Below are 6,617 nucleotides of genomic sequence, written 5' to 3' on the forward strand. Positions count from 1 at the left end.
GACACACACACACACACACACACACACACACACACACACACACACACACACATACACACACACACACACACACACACGCACACGCACACACTCACACACACACACACGGCACACACATACAAGCACACACACACGGCACACACACACACACACACACACACACACACACACACACACACACACACACACACTTGTTAAACAACAGATGGACGCAGAACGGCAGCGGGTAGTCAAGGCGAACAAGTGATGGTCCTCCGCGTTGGGTTCAGAAGATAAAGAAAAGCAGCTTGTCTAAGCTCAGTAGAGAGGAAGAAGGAAAGAAAGTAAGACAGAAGGAAATAGGAGAGTAATAAAAGAACGCGGACAGAAAATGAAACACCACACTGGTCGAAACCAATGCATGATGAGCCTGCGTTTTATTAGTTTCTTTCTGCGGAACGTACACGTGATTTTGTAAAGCTTAAAACTTTTTTTTTTTTTAATCTTCTGTCCGTAATGTTTTTTTTTCTTCTGAGCACTGATTTGCAGCAACAACATCAAACCCAAATCATCAACATAACACATTTTGTGTGCAAAAAATGATCATTGTGCACTTCTCCGGCGAGCATCGATGTTTCGTTTAGCTAATATTATTGAGAATCATTATTTCACTCATTGTAAATGGAAAATCAACATCACATAGATGTTACTTGTATGTAATGAGAGAAGACATATTTCTGTACTTGCACAATCGAATCATATAATCGAATCTTAATTTTCCTAGTCCCAATTTGACATTGACCGCATGAGACAGAACTATGGGCATCTACTTGTGCAAAAGTCAGTGTCACACGAACTAATGCAAATACAGCTTCTTGGGGATTTTTTCAATTGATCATCGAATATCGTTTGTTTCATCGGTCAAGTACAAACCCAGAATTGAACAAATAATGTTATGTGGGTCTTGTCATTACATTAAAAACTCTACGACCTGGACTTTTCCTGCGACATGTTCTCAGTGAAAGTTTAATGTTATGATTTATTTTGGCTTCTTGCTTTTACTTTGTTATTTTCAGATAGGACACTTCTATGGTAGGACTATAGACTGGTAGGACTTGTTAGAAGTCAGAGGCAACATTCTCAATACATTTAGACAGACTGAAAGTGGGAAGTAGGCAGGGTCAATAGTTAAGTTTACCTTCTTTTGTTCAAATCATCTTGCAAAAAGTTAAACTACATATATTTTGGAAGCTAACATTCTGACACACTCGAAGTACCGACTTCACACAACATTTTTTAAATAAGCCAAACGTTTGCTGTGGCCTACTCGAAGCACCAGCAAGGTCCGCAGCCAAACTGATTACAGCTCATAATGAGCGCGCCCGGCAAGTGTTGTGGACAGCAGTAAGTCACGCCATGCTCTAACCTGTGGCGATTCATGGCAGGTGTACACGCACTGTCAGTTAAGCACTCTGCTTCTGAAATACAAGTCACAGTTGTATATATATATGATACATTGACCAAAACAAAACAAGCTTGGAGGTGCGGAAGACTATTCTGATGCAAGACCAAGTGGGGAGGATTGTTGGTTCTGAATATAGAGTCTGAGTGTATTGAGAAACAAAGAAAATGCATGTAGGTAAGTCGAAAGGCTGAAGTAGATGAAAAGTCTCGAAGAAGGGGAGAAATTAGAAGAGAGAGAGAGAGAGAGAGAGAGAGAGAGAGAGAGAGAGAGAGAGAGAGAGAGAGAGAGAGAGAGAGAGAGAGAGAGAGAGAGACAGACAATGACAATGACAATGACAATTCTTTATTTTACGAGGGTAACAGAATAAGCATTGGTATACTTTTTTTGCATCTGGCCCTCGCCCTAAAGAGGGACTAAATCTACTATAATAACTACTACTACATACTTACATAATTAGTAAAACAGTATAAGTTTATGTACATAAGTGCATTATATGAAACATTGTCGTTTATAATTAAATGTTCATGACAAGGTGCAAAGCAAAAATTTGCAAGTCAATTAGAGTCAGAATACTATGCAATAGTACATCAACTCTGCAAGACAATGGATATTATGCAGAACATCATAAGTTGTTTTACGAGAGAGAGAGAGAGAGAGAGAGAGAGAGAGAGAGAGAGAGAGAGAGAGAGAGAGAGAGAGAGAGAGAGAGAGAGAGAGAGAGAGAGAGAGAGAGAACTCGAACTCGAAAACTTTATTACCGAGGGATGATAGCATTAGGTCCATATGGTCCTTTCTTACAGCTAGTCCCTACTATAATACACACATGAAACAAAGAACAAATATGAAGAATAAAAAAAATAATAAGAGAGAGAGAGAGAGAGAGAGAGAGAGAGAGAGAGAGAGAGAGAGAGAGAGAGAGAGAGAGAGAGAGAGAGAGAGAGAGAGAGAGAGAGAGAGATGAAGATAGAAAAAAAAACACGAAAGAGAGGGAGACACAAAGAGAGACGGAGGTGCATGTATTTGTTGCCCATTATTTGTTTTCTGTACAAACCTGTTGGCAGCGGCAAAAGGGTCGTCGTAATCGCTTCTGTCGTTGGCGCTGGGGAGAAACCAAATCAATTATTAGTGTTTTTACAAATCTAACTTAAATACTGCAACTCACATTTTCTTGTTCTATCTTACTATGCGTCGTCGATCGCCAGATTATATCAAAAATGGTTCTTCCTGTGTTATGCAAATATTTTTGGGGGGACAGTAGTTTGATGCTTAGACTAGCTCACTTTTCCCCTGATTTTCAAATTAAAAAATCTATATTAAAGCTGTGGTCTATTTATGACTTTCCGGGGCTACGAGGTTGAAAAATAGGGATACAATCATGTACAGAATTCTGTACAGCAAACGCTACCCGAAACCCCACCTATACGGCGTGTATGACCTTGGGAGCTTCAGTCAAAATAAATTGTGCACAACAGTTATTGCGACAACTTTCGTAGCCTAACTAAATCATTCAGTCCGGTGTCATTTGAATCAAACTCCTGAATATTTACAACAACAAATCTAACACCAAGCCGAAGACCCCTTACAGGTTAGTTTGTTTACGCCGAAAACATGTGTGTGTTCGCACGCATGCGCACGCAGTTAGAACTACTGCCAACGTTTCCTTTGAGTATAACATTTGCTACACCTGTACACCGCATTCAACTAAAAACAGTTTGTTTGTTTGTTTGTTTGTTATTGAAGGGCCATATCAGGGCGGTGCTGCTTTGACATATAACGTGCGCCACACACAAGACAGAAGTCGCAGCACAGGCTTCACTGTCTCACCCAGTCACATTATTCTGACACCGGACCAACCAGTCCTAGCACTAACCCCATAATGCCAGACGCCAGGCGGAGCAGCCACTAGATTGCCAATTTTAAAGTCTTAGGTATGACCCGGCCGGGGTTCGAACCTACGACCTCCCGATCACGGGGCGGACGCCTTACCACTAGGCCAACCGTGCCGGTAACTAAAAACAGTGATTGATTGCTATGTTGCAAGAGGGAGGCACACTTACAAAGGCTTTTTGAAAATGAAAGCATGCTTTGCTGAAATTGTGCGAGATTTCACACGATATTGAATAGTGGAAGTTCTTACCTCATGATTTGTGGAGTTATTCAAAATGTTGACGCAGACATTTTACTGCAGGTAGTTTATACAATCATGAGTTGGCATATATTCCTAGCTCGTACTTTCTGTGTCTTTGTTCTACCCTTAACTTACACACCCAAAACACTGCTTTTGCCTTTCAGAAGCGTGTTTGTGTTTGGCCCTTGAATGAGGAAGTTTGCAGCTGTGTTTAGTTGTGATCTTCCAGTTCTAAATTTAGATGGTGAACAAGTGTAAAACAGCAGTGTGCTCATGACGGCCAAGACCTTTTCATTGACAGAAAACATCGGTTGTTTTACTCGAACATTGGAATTGTGAACAGCAAAACGTATTATTGCGCTGGAATGTGTGTACGTCCACCAGCAAAATATTTATATTTCATGATCAAAATGAAATGTTTACAACACGGCGTCGCGTGCAGTATATAACGCTTTCGTTCCGACCAGTTCTTGTCATTTTTCAAAAATCGACGAAGGAAAGCGTAATATAGCGACTGAAATATAAAAACATGTTAAATCGAGAGTTCAAAAAGGAGGTCATCTTTCGGACGAGCGGGCACAGAGTATCAAGTTTTCAGCGAGATTTTTCAGTCGCCACTGGAGAGGGAGATTTGTTTTTCTCTCTGTGTGTGTGTGTGTGTGTGTTTGTGTGTGTGTGTGTGTGTGTGTGTCATTTTTTTTAAGCTCCCCTGGTACTTTCATTTTTTTCCATTTTTATCTCGGATCTATGTAGACTCATCAAATGAATGACACATTTCTAAATACCTGTTTCGCACAGTGGTCCTTCCCATCCGGATGAACAATCACAGGTCAAGGAATTCTTGCTGTACTGGCCACCGTTTTGACACATGTCAATCTAGAAAACAAACATCACCTGTGTATGTACAATGTTGTGAAATAGTAAAACAGCGAATAAACACAAACAGAAAGCAATTCATGTTTCAGTTGAAGGGACAACATTTGTAATAAGTTATGTCGCAGTATGTCTACATTTTGATTTGACGAGAAAATCTGAATATTGATCAACGTTTTGCTGACTGGTATTCTAGATTTATTAAACGGTCATACCCCATCCTTCAAAGGAAATCAAGGAAATACGCAAAATTTGTTGGAAATTGTGTGGTGTGTGTGTGTGTGTGTGTGTGTGTGTGTATGTGTATGTGTGTGTGTGTGTGTGTGTATGTGTGTGTGTGTGTGTGTGTATGTGTGTGTGTGTAGAGCCCTTAACAGAAAACTACAGTTGTTTAGATTTAGAAAACTACTGGTCAAATGTTTATGAAACTTTACGCACAATTTCTAGATGTATAAAACCGTTTGATGACTTCATATCCGACTTTTAGAACAAGTTGAGGCGGCATTGTGGCGACCGCATTTTTATGTCAATTTTATTGAAATGTTGATAACACATCCGAAACTATAGGATTGCATTTCAGCGTCGAAGCTTAAAAAGTGAACAATAAATGCGCTAATAAAAATACTGCCTCAAATTATGAAATATTTGTTTTAAACGTATGCTTAAAAGATGAAAGATAATCCGGTTTGTGCAAATTAGATTCATTAGTGATGGCTTCTTTTACCGAGACTATTCGTTTAGGTCGACATATTGTCTAAACGGTAGAATTGGTAGCGCTGTACGCTAATTCCTAATCGTTATTTTAGGCGTTTTATAGCTTTTTGCTTTTTTTCAAATCATGCCTTTTTTTTTAAAGCAAACAAATAATAATAAAATAAAATAAAAAATGATTTGTAAAAGAAAGTCCACAAAGAAACAAATGTTTTCGACCTACCATTCCAGCCGTGGTACACTGAGATTCAACTGTCAAGGCCTGACACGTAGAAACAACAGCAGAAAACAAAGAACAGGTCCTCACACCACCTTGGACACACACTGTACCCGCACGACACGAAGGATGTTCCACACAATCTTTCCAGCATTGCAGACTGGATTTCACGCTTCTGATTTCAACCGCTGTATCAGAATTATCGTATCCTTTGCATAGAGAAAACCGAGCCATTCGCTTCAGACTGACAGCTTCCGAGAAAGACGGAAGAAATAAACAGAGAATTCCGAATAAGGTAAAACATTGCCATGTCGAACAAGACATGTTGTGACTCCTGATCTTGGGTGTCTGTTTTTGCAGGTTGCAGCGAGTATAACTGACTGTCACGGCGTGTGTCAGTGCAACAGATCAGAGGTGGACCTTTGATTTAACGCTCTCTGAGAAAAGTATGGATCAATTATACACTGACTGCGTCAGTATCACACATTCAGTAAAACCTACAATCTCTCTGTCCAGTATGTAGGAAAGTGGATGAAAGAGTATCTGAGGGTTTTCCACAGGAAGAACCTTTATTGAGAGGAATGCCCTTGAGCGTTTCAGGCGTGCATGCGCGCGGCACGCGCGCGCACACACACATCCCGGCGCACACATGCCCGCACACACACACACAACCACACGCCAGTCTCAACACAGTGACAGAGAAGTAAAGATTTGTGTGTGTGTGTGTGTGTGTGCGTGTGTGTGTGTGTATATGTGTGTGTGTCTGTGTCTGTGTGTGTGTGTGTGTGTGTGCGTGTGTGTGTGTGTATATGTGTGTGTGTCTGTGTCTGTGTCTATGTGTCTGTGTGCGTCTCTGTGTCTGACTGTGCCTGTGTGTCTGTTTGTGAGTGAGTAAGTGTGCTCGCGGTTGCACGCGCGTTAAGGCTAGGAGCTACCATGAAAATACACCGTTTTTCTCTTCAAGTCATTTGACCACAACATTCATGAAACAGAAATGTTTGTGTTACAATTTTGCGAACATTTGTTTCAATGTATTTTGAATACTATAGTATGATCCAAATACAAATTGCTTTGAAAATGACTTTGAAAACATTATTAAATGAAAAATGAGCAAAGCGATGAATCCAAACTTGTTAGTTCACCGATGTCAAGCTAATTTCAAAAGTATTTATCAGAATGATTTGAACGTTTGCAGTTATATTTAAGTCATGCTGGTGTTCTACTGGCTAAGCTCTAGGAAAAAA

General features: G+C 40.3%; 1 long non-coding RNA gene across 1 annotated transcript; it reads right to left on the minus strand.

Annotated features, from left to right (window-relative positions):
• Positions 1–415: 415 nt before the first annotated feature.
• On the minus strand, positions 416–5,878 carry LOC138983284 (uncharacterized). The gene is made up of 4 exons (XR_011461065.1): positions 5,380–5,878; positions 4,358–4,448; positions 2,496–2,543; positions 416–1,457 (listed from the first exon to the last, which is right to left on the minus strand). It is a non-coding gene; the product is annotated as an uncharacterized lncRNA (long non-coding RNA).
• Between the last annotated feature and the right edge of the window lie 739 nt (positions 5,879–6,617).

Source organism: Littorina saxatilis, linkage group LG12 (genome assembly GCF_037325665.1).
Source record: "Littorina saxatilis isolate snail1 linkage group LG12, US_GU_Lsax_2.0, whole genome shotgun sequence".
Classification (NCBI taxonomy): Eukaryota; Metazoa; Mollusca; class Gastropoda; order Littorinimorpha; family Littorinidae; genus Littorina; species Littorina saxatilis.